The sequence below is a fragment of the Chrysochloris asiatica genome, unplaced genomic scaffold (genome assembly GCF_000296735.1).
Source record: "Chrysochloris asiatica unplaced genomic scaffold, ChrAsi1.0 scaffold00128, whole genome shotgun sequence".
NCBI classification, from domain to species: domain Eukaryota; kingdom Metazoa; phylum Chordata; class Mammalia; order Afrosoricida; family Chrysochloridae; genus Chrysochloris; species Chrysochloris asiatica.
The window spans coordinates 7,827,543-7,841,700 of NW_006408646.1; the positions used below are offsets into that span (position 1 = coordinate 7,827,543).

The 14,158-nt window shown below is 42.6% G+C and overlaps 1 protein-coding gene across 1 annotated transcript in view; it reads left to right on the top strand.

The window, feature by feature from the left end:
• Window positions 1-14,158, top strand: part of OSBP2 (oxysterol binding protein 2) — a 237,443-nt gene that overhangs the window by 89,158 nt on the left and 134,127 nt on the right. The gene's annotated exons all lie outside the window — the stretch shown is intronic.

Sequence of the window (14,158 nt, forward strand, 5' to 3'; positions counted from 1 at the left end):
TAAACCTTGGTCCCAAGGAAGAGAAGGTTCATCTCCTTGCTGGTTGAAGAGTGTAATGAGGCCTCTTGAGAGCTCATTAAGTTGGTACACTATTGACTGGCATGGATTAAGCAACACAGTAAAAACGGGAATGGGAATAACTTCTTTCCAACTTTGCTAGACTTGAAATCCCCTGGTGGGAGAATGTGTTACATCTGCAAATTCTTAGAAGAGGCCACTGAGATTCTGATTGGATGGTAGGATGGCACCAGGGATCCACATTTTAAATAAGCACTCGATGCGATGCAAGGCACCTTCCAGCACTTCCATCTCACTTTGAGAAACCTGAGTCTGCTCTTTGGATTGTTATTGTTGCTGTTGCTGCTGCTGCTAAGCCGCCTCCCTCCCCTGCCCGTTCCTGATTCCTTTTCCAGGTCTTGGCCTTGTCTTCTAGGTCTAGGTGCAGCTCTTTCTCTGTTTTGAAAGACGGGTTGTGTTTGTGGGTTTTAATTTCACTTTAATTTCTGTTGCTGTAATGTTTACTAAATCTTTCTAGTTTTCTTCTTTTTTATTTTGATTTGAAGGTGTATTGTCTTTGAGATTACCCTGTAATGTATTGTGTTTCCCCTCCCCTCCATACCTGTATAATAGTGTGTTTTATCTTGAAATCTATGGACTGTCAAAAAACAAAACAAAACAAAAACAGTCTTTGTTGGAAGAAGCCAGAGTGCTCCTTGGAAGCCAGGATGACTAGCCTTCATCTTTCATAATTTGGACATATTATCAGGAGGGACCAGTTCCTGGAGAAGGATTATAATGTTTGGTAAAGTGGAGGGGTGGAGAAAAAGAGACAGACCCCAACAAGATGTATTGGCACAGTGGCAGCAGCAGTGTTATGCTCAGGCATAACACCATTGTGAGGATGGCCCAGGACTAAGCAGTGTTTTGTTCTGTTGTGCATAGGGTACCACCAACTTGATGGCACCTAACAACAATAAAGGTGGAGGGTCAGAGAAAAAGAGGAAGACCCCCAACAAGATGGATTGGCCAAGTGGCAGCATAAATGGACTCAAGCATGGCAACAATAGTGAGGTTGGCCCAGGATCGGGCAGTGTTTCATTCTGCTGTGCATTAGGTCGCTATGGGTTGGTATGGACTCGATGGCACCTAACATCAACAACAACAGTAACAACAGCAAGTCTTGCTCATTCTCCTTTGTATTTAACTTTTCATTTTTTTCTGAGCTGCTCTCAGGATTCTTTCTTTGTCTTTGGTTTTGAAGTTTGATTATGAAATGTCTTTGTGATTTTCTTTCTGGATCTATCCTGTTTGGGGTTCATTCAACTTCTTGTATGCTTATCTTCTCATATTTCATGGTGTTAGGGAAGTTTCCTTCCAAAAACTCTTCAACAATTTCCTCTGTGCTTTTTATTGTTCCTTCCTGCTCTGGAATTCTGATCACCCATAAGTTATTATTCCTCATGGTGTCCCATAACTCTTAGGCTTTCTCCTAAGATTTTTTCATTGTTTTTTTTTTCTAATTGTTCTTCTAACATATGAGTATTGAGAGATTTATCTTCATGCTCACTAACTTGGGCTTCCATTGCTTTGAATCTACTCCTTCGCTGTTTCAATGTATTGTCTATTTCTGAAATCTTAGTATTAGTCTTCTGGATTTATAATGGCAGGTTTTGTATTGTTTCAAAATTTGCATTTATTTTGTTTTTATGTTCTTGTAGTGTTTTCCTGAATTCTTCTAAAGTTTTTATTTTCTGTGTTCTCCTTGCTTTCATCAATCTTTCCATCAATCCTTTGAAGGTACCTAAATATCATTCTTTTGAGTTCCTTTTACATTAGTCCCATGACCTTTTATTCCTTGGAAGTGTTTTCTGGCTCTTTATCTTGGTCATTTGATTGAGCCATTCACTCTTGTTTCTTCATATGAGTTAAAATTGTTTGCTGTCTCTGGGACATTTTTGTGTTATTATACTTGTAGTTAATTGATGATTGTACATTGATGTGTTCATAGTTTCTCACAAATGGTCTCCTGTGGATGTAGTTAGAGAATGGAAGTGTGTGCACCTTTGGTCCTTTGTGCACCTCAGTTTTGGATGGGTTTGGCTGGTGTTGGCTGCTGTCCATTGTTGATCAGGTTGTATAGGAGTTTTTAGTAGCTCTTGTAAAGTTGGTGGAGCTGCAGGGGCATAGTTGCTGTCTCTTGACAGAGGGGAAAGGGAGACTCTCCCCCCCACACCCCCACTCCACACACACATACAAAAGAGAACAAAATAGAATAAACAAACAAGCAACCAACAATGAAAAGAGAAAATAATAGAAGGAAAAAAATAAATAAAAACAGGCAGCAACCAGAAGTATAGAATATAATAATTAAAAAGAGAAAAGAGGGACAGGAAAATGAAGCTACAGATGAGAATAATAAGATAAAATAACAGGAAGAAATAAATGCAACACTTAGAATAACCAGGGAGAGGGAAAATGAAAACCAAAGAGAGTGGTAAAGAAAGATCAAAAGGAAAAAAAAGTAGAGGGGGAAATGAGAAACAGAAGAATGTAAAATAAAAGTGAAGATAGGATAAAATTCAAGGAAATAGAGAAGGAAAATAAAGAATAAACAAATAAAAACAACAAAACAATGAAAGGGAAACAAAACAAAACAAAAAACCAGTGCAACTCTTGCACACCAAGAGAATAAAACTCTGGGGACTCCTACCAGCCAAGGAGCTGATGAGGTAAGTGCAGGAGGCATGTGACAGCAGAGTTCCTGACCCTAGATGGAATTCCTATAGGGCCTAGGTGTTATCTATTCAGGGCACTCAATCCAGAAGTAATTTGTGGAGGCCCTTGATGGAGCTGGTTTCAGTGTCTGTTAGGATCACAAAGCAGTTGCGGCAGGGTGGATGGTTATGAGGGTCTCTGCCAGACTAATGCTTTCTGGTGGCTCTGTGGATTCTGTAGGTTTGGAGCTGAGCCCACTTCAGTCAGGCATCAAAGCTGCACAGTCAGCCTCTGCTCACACTGGCTTGGTTCACAACTATGAGGCTCTGAACTCCTGGAGAGCAGGGACTGCTCTGGGGTGGATGAGGATGGGAGCTGGCCACACCTCTGGTCACCAAGGGAGCCTGGGGAAAAAGAAGGGAATCCCATCTTTCCCGTTACCTGTGTGCATCTGCTCTGCCAGGCTACCTCCTGTTGCCAATGCTGCTCACAAAAATCAATGGTCATGCCTCGTCTGGCTGGCTGTTCACCAAGCAGACTCCTTCTCTCACTGTCCCTACTCAGCTTCTCCTCCCAGAAAGCACTCAATCCCTTCCTCTAAAGTTCAGGGTTTCAAGATTTCCATCTGTGCCTGTTTCATTTGGTTTGTTGTATCTTTGTTGTAAAGGAGCCGTGTAGTGTGTCTGCCTAGTCCACTATCTTGCTGGAATCCTTGTCTTTTGATTTTTCCACTGCTGTTTCTATGAGTGTTAATTGTAGTTCCAAGCAAAATGAAGTCTTATAGAACTTCAATCTTTTCTCCATTTATTATGATGTTATTTATTGAGCCAGTGGTGAGGATTTTTGTTTTTTTCACATTGAGGTACAATCCATACTGCTCCATCTGATCTTCATCAGTAATTAGTTCAAATCATCTTTGCTTCCAGTAAGGAAGTTTGCATCGTCTACATATAGCAGGTTGTTAACCAGTCTTTCTCCAATTCTGATTCCATGTTCTTCTTCATATAATACAACATCTCTGATTACTTGCTCAGCATACAGATTGAAGATGTATGGTGAAAGGATACAACCCTGTCGCACACCTTTCCTGATTTTAAATCATTTACTTTCCACTTAAGGAGCCCTGGTAGTGGGTCACATAACGTGTTGGGCTGCTAACCACAAGATCAGCACTTTGAATCCACTAGCTGCTATGTGAGAAAAGGTGAGGGTTTATGCTTCTGGAAAGATTTACAACCTTGGAAACCCTATACAGGGTCACTGTGAGTCAGAACCAACTCAACAACATGCAGCAGCATAATTCCTTGTTCTGTTCCAACAATTGCCTCTTGGTTTATGTACAGGCTCTTGATGAGCACAATTAAGTGTTCTAGAATACCCATTCCTCTTAGTGCTATCCATTGTTATGGTACATGTATTAGAATGCCTTTGCATAGTCTGTACAGCACAAGTAAACATCTTTCTGGTATTCTTTGCTTTTAGTCCAAATCTATGACATCAACAATGTTATCCCAATGTTATCCACGTCCTCTTCTGAATCTGGCTTGAATTTCTGACAGCTCCTTGTCAATGTGCTGCTACAGCCATTTTAAAAATTATCTTCAGCAAAAGTTTACTTGCTTGTGATATTACTGATATTGCTCAGTGATATACACATTCCATTGGGTCACCTTCCTTTGGAATAGGCACAAACATGGATCTCTTCCAATGAGTTGGCCAGGTAACTGCTTTCCAAATTTCTTGGCATAGAGGTTTTGCATTGCAACAGTTTGTTGGAACATTTCAATTTGTATTCCATCAATTCTTGGAGCTTTGTTCTTCTCTACTGCCTAATGAAGTACAACTTGGATTTCATTACCATCGGTTCTTTTCCTTTTTAATGGGCTTGAACATAATAACAATTTAAAAAAAAAACACACACACTCAGGCATATAGAATAATTTATATCACCAAAGGGAACATTTTGCAAGTCTGCCTCCTGGCTGTCAGCTCTCAGTCCCTCTCTTTCCATGAATTTAGAGTCCTCAGCTGCTCCCTCTTTCCATGTCCCCATCTATGCCTCCATCTCTGGTGTTGCTACTTTTCTGGATAAGGTCCCACATTCTGCTTCTGCTCTTCTCCCTTGATGGTCCTAGGGTCCTCTGTTTCTGAACTGTAAGATTAACTACTCCCCAGTTTTTGTTACAAAACATCTGCCTTTACAATTGTGACAGTCACAATTAGTCATGATAACAATTACTCACTATTGAATCATAAGAAGCTTAACCCCATCTGTTTTTACTAGACCCATCTATACAAGATGAAAACTATTCAGTGGGGACTCTATCTTCCCCCACATACTCTTAAACTAAACTCCCTCTTGAAAGCTTGTAAGCCGGTCACTTCATGCCTTTATCACCCCTTCATTTTAGGTAGCCAATGTCTAAGTTGCCTGTCCCTTTCTAGCCTGTATACAGAGGGGATATAGCATTGATACTTGATGTGAAGACTCCTTCCCTCTCTGTTGATATTTTGAGCTACTACCTCCATGAATATAGGTCAAGGTCATCAAACTGTAGCAATTTACCCTTGTTTCCTTTATCAAAAAATTATTTTCTTTTTTATCTTCCTATAGTCAAGTTCTGATGATCAAGCCATTGAGGTTAGGTCCAATGGGTACTTTTTGCAAGTTTGGGTGTTCTTGTGTGTCTCCCCTCACATCATATCAGCTGGATGCTTCACTCTCAGCTCTAGTCCTCTGTGGCGATGTCCTTGTCCATGGACTCAAGTGTCCCCAGGTCTCACCACACTTTGGACCATCCAGTCCTTCCTTTTCTCTCTCTCATCTCTAGGTCAACGGGAGTCTATGGAACATCATAATCATCGGTTCTTGATCATATGATACTTTTTGAAATGGCTCAACTTTGACCATTTTTTTAGTAGTGAGTCTGTGCATTCCTTCTGTGTATTTCTTTTACTGTTTCCTGAATCATTAATTATTGCAAGAGTTGAATTTTTTCTTCAGTTCTTACAGCTTGAGAAATGTTGAGTGTATTCTTTTGATTTTCTAGCTCCAAGTCTTGGCACATTTCTTTATAATGTTTCACTTTGTCTTTTCAAACTGCTCCTTGAAATTTTCTATTCAGCTCTTTTACTCCCTCATTTCTTCTAGTCATTTTAACTTCTGTATACTCAAGAGCAAGTTTTAGTCTCTTCTGACATCCATTTTGGTCTTTCCTTTCTTGTCTGTTTAACGACCTTTTGCTTTCTTCATGTATGATGTTCTTGATGACATCCCAAAACTCTTCTTGTTTTCAGTCATTAGTGTCAAATACAGCAAATCTGTTTTTGAGATATTCTCTAAATTCATGATCATATTTTGGCTCTCATGGAGTTATTTTATTTTTCTTCAGCTTCAGCTTGAATTTGCATAAGAACAATTGGTCTGTTCCACAGTCTGTCCCTGGACTTATTTTGGCAGATGATATTGAGATTCTTTATTATTTCTTTCCACAGATGTAGTCTATTTGATTCCTGTATGTTCCATCTGATGAGGTCCACATGTTGTTGAAAAAGGTTTAGCACTGAAGAATTTGGTCTTGCGAAATTCAATCATACCATTTTCCAGCATCATTTCTATCACTCAGGCCATATTTTCTAACTATAGGCGGTCCTTCCTCTTTACTGCCAACTTTCACATTCCTGTCACCAGTAATTGTCAATGCATCTTGATTGCATGTTTGATCAATTTCAGACTGAAGAAGTTGGTAGAATTTCTCAATTTCATCATCACTGGTTAGTGGTTGGTGTGTACATTTGAAAAATAGTGGTATTAACTGGTCTTACAGGTGTATAGATATTATTCTAGTACAGACAGCATTGCAATTCAAGATAGGTCTTAAAATGTTCTTTTTAACAATGAATGTGACACCACTCTTTGATTTGTCATTTATGCCATAGTAAACCATATGACAGAAAACTTCCAGAGGTTCAAGCCAGATTCAGAAGAGAACATGGAATGAGGGATATCATTGTTGATATATGATGGTTCTTGGCTGAAAGCAGAGAATATCAGAAAGATGTTTTACCTGTGCTTTATAGACTACACAAAGGCTTTCGATTTGTGTGGATCATGACAAGCTATGGACAACATTGTGAAGTATGAGTATTCTGGAACATTTGATTGTGCTCATGAGGAATCTGTACATGGACCAAGAGGCAGTTGTTCGAACAGAATATGGGAACACATAATGGTTTAAGATTAAGAAAGGTGTACGACAGGGTTGCATTCTTTCACCATACTTACTCAACCTGTATGCTGAGCAAATAATCTGAGAAGCTGGGTTATAGAAAAAAAAACAGACATCAGGATTGGAGGAAGACTCATTAACAACCTGCGATATGCAGATGATACAACCTTGCTTGCTGAAAGTGAAGAAGACTTAAAATATTTACTGGTGAAGATCAAAGAGAACAGCCTTCAGTATGTTTTGCACCTCAATGTTAAGAAAACAAAAATCCTCACCACTGGGCCAATAAACAACATTCTTATCAATGGAGAAAAGATTGAAGTTTTCAAGGACTTCATTGTTCTTGGATCAACTATCAACACTCATGGAAGCACGAATCAAGAAATTCAATGATGTATTGCATTGGGCAATTCTGCTGCACAAGACCTTTTTTAAAGTGTTGAAGAGCAAAGATGTCAGCTTGAGTACTAAGGTGCACCTGACCCAAGCCATGGTATTTTCAATAACCTCAAATGCATGTGAAAGCTGGACAATGAATAAGGAAGACCATAGAAGAATTGATGCTTTTGAGTTATTTTGTTGGAGGAGAATATTGAACGTGCCATGAGCTGCCAAAAGAACCAACAAATCTGTGTTGGAAGAAGTACAGCCATAGTGCTCCTTGGAAGCCAGGATGGCCAAACTTCGTCTCTCATACTTCAGACATATTGTCAGGAGGAACCAGTCACCAGAGAAGGATATCATGTTTGGTAAGGTGAGGAAGATCCCCAGCGAGATGGATTGGCAATGTGGCAGCATCAATGGACTGAAGCGTGGCAACAATTGTGAAGTTGGTCCAAGATTGGGTAGTGTTTCATTCTGACTATAAGTCAGTACCAACTCGATGGCACCTAACAACAACAACAAGCCATATGATTATCCGATTTTAAATAGCCAATACCAGTTCATTTCAGCTAACTAGTGCCTAGGTTATCAATCTTTATTCATTCCATTTCATTGTTGATGACTTTCAATTTTCCTAGCTTCATACTTCATTCTATAACACAATTATTAATGAATGTTTTCAGCAGTTTTTTCTCATTTTGAGTTGTGTCTCATCAGAAAATGAAGGTCCCAAACATTTTACTCCATTCATGTCATCATGGCCAACTCTACTTTGAGGAGGCAACTCTTCCCTGGCAGTATTTTGAGTGCCTTCCAATCATTCAGAAGTGATCCACTTCTACTTCTTTCTAGTTTGTCTTAGTCTAGAAGCTCTGCTGCGACCATTTCACCATGGATGACCCTGCTGGTATTTAAAATATCGGAGGCATAGCTGTCAGCATCACAGCAACATGAAAGCCACCACAGTATGGCACACTGACATACAATGGTGGAGAGCTCTTTGTAGGTGGGCCCAAACCGCTTTGACTTCATTGCCTCATCAGTGCCTCACGCATAGTTTCTGCTCAGTAAACATGCGTTGTTGAAGAGATGCAAGTAAAAACCTCAGTGGAACAGTGAGACTCAGGGATGTAGTCTTTTCTACCATTAAGATAGTGGAGCATCATTTATTCTGCCAGAACAATGATCTTGATTCCTGCTTCCTTTGTAACTAAAAGGGCATCATAGTACTGTCGTTTGCCATTCAGACTCCAGAAACTTATGCTTTGTTGCCATTTAAATGCTAGCCTGCTTGTAGGCCCCTGGGTGCGTAGCGTCAGCTGTGATGCAAGCAAGGCGTGGGCACTGAATTTACAGGGCAGCGGCCCCATGCCCTTCCCCAAACTCAAGCAGGGCTGTGGCATTTTCCTGAGTACCACCAGCAAGGGCACTTCAGAATGCCAGTTTGAGCGTTGCTTTGGAGATAGACTTTGAGTAGTCAAGGCCAACTATCTTGTGAACTGGAGGGCAAGGCTCCATTGGGCCCCGCAGGTATTGCTGAGGCACACGTGTGGGTGGTGTGCGTGGGGCAGCTTAACAGAAGAGGTCCTGAATCTGGGATCCTGACTTTACTCTTGCAGTCATTGCAAATAAGGCCCTCAACTTCTGGAAGCCTTGATTTCTGTACTCTTCAAAGGGGAGAATAATGAAATCATTGTGGGGACAAATAGTAATTGTTGTAGTTAGTTGCCTGAGGCAGCTCTGATTCATGGCAACTTTATAGATTACAGAACAAAATGTTGGTGGGTACAGCAACATCTTCCTGATTGATTATATGCTTGAGTCCATTGTTGTGGTGATAATAACAACAAAAACTTGTGTGACTCTCACTGAGAGGGAACCACATTATGCAGCTTATGAATATCAGGCATCTGCACCAACGTCCCTGGCTCCTGGAGGTGGATCCCAGGTGACAGCAAATCAGTGTGTGATTGTACCAGTTTTCTCATGCTTGGGGGAGGGGAGGGGTGTCTCTCCTAAGTGCTTTGAGAGCACCTGTATAGACAGGGACCTGTTTTCTTAAAAAAAAAAAAATACCATTGCTTCCAAGTAGATTCCAAATCCTAGGGATCCTATAAGCTTTTGTACTCAGAGTCAGTTGGTGGCAGGGAACAACAAATACTCACTCTGAAACAGATTTAAGAAAAACGCAGATTATGCTGGGTTGGTGGGTAGGGAAAAGGAAGTTGTAGGCAACTGCTCCCCCAGCCCTCCCATCTCTGTCATCTCTGGTTCTCTCTGAATGCCCCCTTCGTTCTCTCTCTCCCCTCTACACACCAGCTAGGCCTGCCCTGGCTCTGCTGGTCTGCCGTCTCTGTGCAGACCTGGGGTGAGTGGCTTGGCTCAGCTTGGAGCAGGTCCCCAGTCCTGGTCGGATCAGGTGTGGCCAAAGCAGGGCAGGGTAGTGCCTGAGGGGCTACTGATGGTGTTTAATGAAGGAGTAGTAAATTTTGCCCATTCTTCTCAATCTTTCTTAAACCTCACCTCATCCGGGGAGCTTCCCCTGACCACCCCAGCTTCTGTCCAGTAACCCCTCACTGCCACTACCAGGAACTGGAACAGAAAGGAAGGCAGGAGAGCAGGCAGTAGTGGTCCGGGCTCTGAGTACACTAGGCTGTCTCTGGCCTATGCCTGGCCCTGGCCCTGGCCAGGAAACTGTGATGAGCTGGGTAAGTCAGTCCCAGCAGGGAGGTCAGCAAAACAACTGCCGGTTGTGGGACAGTTGTCTTGAGGGGATAAGACAAGTTTTTCTGGAGGCAGGGGAAAGAGCCATGGCAGAGGAGAAAGTCATCAGAGGCTTTCCGCAGCAGGCCCGGTTGCCAGGGAGGCTCTTGGAACCCAGGGGGGACTGGACCCTGAGCGGAGATAGCTCTCGGAAGCCCATGCATTCTCCTGGGCATCATGGCACGGGCTGCCTAGGCCTTGGGCTGGTGTGAACTCTACTCTTTTGGGGCCTGTTGGGTGCTAATGGGTGCACAGTACTGCTTTCTCCCAGTGTGAACTTGTGTAATAGAGCTGGGCCTCTATACCACCGTACTGGACAGCCAAACTAGGCCCAGGGTGGGCGGCTTCCTGGCCTTTGGGAACAGCCCTCTGTGGAGGACAGACACACTGTGTTTCTTGTAGGGGCAGGACGGAGGCTGCAGGTTGGGATTCAGGTGACCATGTCCTGGCTGGGGGATGGGGGGTTCCTCTCCCACAAAACCTCTCCTTACATTTTTTTTTAGAAGATGTTCAGACACATGAGATCGCTAGAGCAGAAGCAGCCTCCCTGGAGGAAAAGAATTTTTCATTTTAATTAGCAGGGCAACAGGCCTTTCTCAGGAAGAGTGGCAGTCACAGATGAACCCATCTCTCCTCCCCTCTGTTCAGCACCAGAAGTGAGGAAGTCAGTCCCTTAGGATGTCTTGTCACCAACCAAGTGGCTCTTCATAGAACACTCCTGTTTAGAGACGTTCCTGTGCTCAGAGGTTGGCCATGTAGCCCAGAGTCCTGATGTCCTGATTCGGGCTGTTTGGCCTGACCACAGGGCGGGTTAGGCCTGGCTTTGAGGTCTGTTTAGGGGACTGTCTTTCCCTCTCCCCTACTGAGGGGCTTCCTCTGTGCCTTTGCCTCTCAGGGCTTCAGGCTCTTCACCTAATGAGCTGAAGGGAAGTGATGAGCTGTTAGAATGCAGGAACTGTGGAGTGTTAACCTCACAGGATAGGCTATTGTTATGTCATGGAATTCTCTGAAAGTCTCTCCTCACTCCAGGGGAGCTCTCCTAGTCCCAGCACGGCTTTGACAGAGCACACATCAGAGGGCAGAGACCATTATTGACTGATGCCACCCAGTGCCCTTTGCCTTGGGGAGATGGGGGAGAAGGAACAGTTAGTGGGTGGGAAGGAGCATGAAAGACTAAGTGAGAAGTGGGTTCTGTTCTAGGTGCCAACCCTTGAAAGAAGTTGTTCCAGAGCCAGGCTGAAAAAGCAAGTCCCTGTGAAGGGCATCAAGAGGTGCATGGGGGGGCCGGAAGGACACCAACGTGGCTTCAGGAAGCTAAGCAGAGGAGACTGCCATAGGAGCAGCGTGTCCTTGGCAGTGGACAGTCCAGGTGGGGGGCCATGCTCAGTCCTCCAACCACTGCCATTGGTGGGAATGGAGTGGAGGCTGGAGATTCTCGGCTGGGAGTGGTAATGAAGATGTTTGAGTTTTCCACATATGCAGGACTATGTGTGATGGTGGGCTGGCCCCAGCATCTACAGCAGGGCCCCTCACCACCAGTGAGAGGTATCTCGACAAAGAGGGAAGAAAGAATGCGAAGCTTGGACTCTCCTGTGGGATTTAGGTCCTGCCCATGTACCAGCTGTGGTACATGGGCAAACCCACCAGCTCCTCATAGCCTTAGCTTCCCCATCTCTGAAACAGGGATAGGGCTAGTCCCCGCCAAGCAGCTATAAGGTTAGATGACTGAGCAGGAGAAAGTGTTTTCTAGGGTTGCTGACAGGTTGTTGTCACTGGTAGAGTGACCACCTGTAAGGCTAGGATATCATGAAGACTTATCATTGGAACAAGTGCCCAGACTCCAAGCCAAAAGGGTTTTCTGGAAGTAGACCATTACCCAGCCCTTTTGGTTCGACGCAAAATGAGTGTCATTAAATGCTTCTGTCTTATAAGAAGAGTTTTATTGTTTTTTAATATGTAATACCCTGTGTTCAAACCACACAGAGAAATTCATAAAAGAGAGAAAACTTTGCTCAAATCTCCTAACCCTTAAATAATCTCTACTGAACAGTATCCCAGCCATATACCTAGACACACATGCAGTTCTGTCTAGGTATATAGCTCTACACAAAGGAGACAATTCCCAGTATTTAGTTTTGTAAATGACTTAGTAAACTCAGCACCATGTTATAGATACCAATGCCAATAAAGACACATGCACAGCATCATTTCTATTATGGTGACTTGCTAACATGTAACATAAATATATATACATTCACCTGTAGGTTCCCACATGCTCATCACTAAGCTTTCAACAATGATCAGTTTGCTTCTAATCTCATTGCAACTCAGCTCCATCTTATGTTCCCTCTATTCGTTATTTTTTATTGTGGTAAAATATAAAATTTATCATTCATATTCACTACTTAACGATATTGTGCAATTTTCATGACTCTCTGTTCCATAGCGTTTTCTGGAAACTCCATACCCATTAAGCAGTCACCCCGTCTCCTCCTTCCCTCAGAGCCTAGTAATCTACTTGCCCCCCTGTTATTTTAAAGGAAACCCTATCTGCAAACATTGCAGTGTAGCTCTATGATGCCAGTCATTGTCATTCTTTCAGGATCCCTCATCCACAACAGTACGATAGCTAGTCTTAGGTTGGTGTCTGCTGTTGTTGGTTCTCTGTCCAAAGAACTCCCTTTAGTACTTTTTGTAAGGTCAGTCTGGTTTTTGCAAATTCTTCTAATTTCTGTTTATCTAGAAATGTCTCCTTTCATTCAGCATACCAGCACCAGCATTCAGGGCTTGCTACGTGCTTTGTGGCAGTCATTTTTTATGTCTGCCTCCTGTTCTGGGGGAGTCCTGGTGTGGCTCTCTAAGGTAAGCACTAGACTGCTAACTGCAAAATCGGAGGTTCATACCCACCAGCTTTTCCTTGGAAACCCGACACAAGGTTGCTATGAGTCAGAATCAACTTGATCGCACTAACACCATCTATTTGGGAAGCTATGGTAGAATTCTCACCATCTACACCAGCTGCTATTTGTAACTAAAGTCCATACTTAAATTAGGGTTCACTGTGTTGTTCAGTCTTAGGAGGGTTGGCAAATGTATAATGTCATGTCCACCATTCATCTTTCTTTTCTTTTTTTATTTTTCAAGCTCCAATTTGTATTTTATTGTCCAGGGACTCAGGAAGGCAGTTATTAAGCCACCAGCTATCTGTCTTAATAAGCATATGAACACTGGATGTGAAACTTACCATAAAGTCCAATGTCTTACATAACACCTCTGCAGTTTAAGTTTATACAAAGCCAGTCATTCATTCTAGAGACATTATAATTAACTTCTTGGACCTGTTGCTTAGACAGAGTCATTCTCAAAGAGAAAAATATTCATCTGCCAATGATGCTGTTAGATTATGTTTGGTACAAAGAATTTTTAATACACTCAAATGTGTTATTCAATTTATTGTTGTTGTTAGATGCCATCAAGTCAGTACCAAGTCATAATGACCTTATGCACAACAGAATGTAACACTGCCTGGTCCTTCATCAACCTCACAATTGTTGCTACACTTGAACACATTGCTGTTGCCACTATGCCAATCCATCCCATTAGGGGTCTTCCTATTTTTTGCTGACCCTACACTTTACCAAGCATAATGTCCTTCTCCTGCAACTGGTCCATCTTAATATGTGTGAAGTATGAGAGACAAAGTCTGGTCATCTTGGCTTCTAAGGAGCATTCTGACTGTACTTCTTCCAACACAGATTTGTTTGTTCTTCTAGCAGCCCGTGATACTTTTAATACTTTCCTATAACAGCATAACTCAAATGCATCAATTCATCTATCATCTTCTTTATACGTTGTTCCTCTTTCACATGTATATGTTGTCAGGTGCCATCAAGGCTGAAATGACTCATAGCAGAATGAAACAATGTCCGATCCTGGGCCAACCTCACTACTGCGGCCACACTTGACGCCATCAAATGCCACCTGGCTGATCCATCTCGTTGGGGGTCTTCCTCTTTTTCTATGACCCTCCACCTTACCCAGCATGACATCCTTCTCCAGCGACTGTT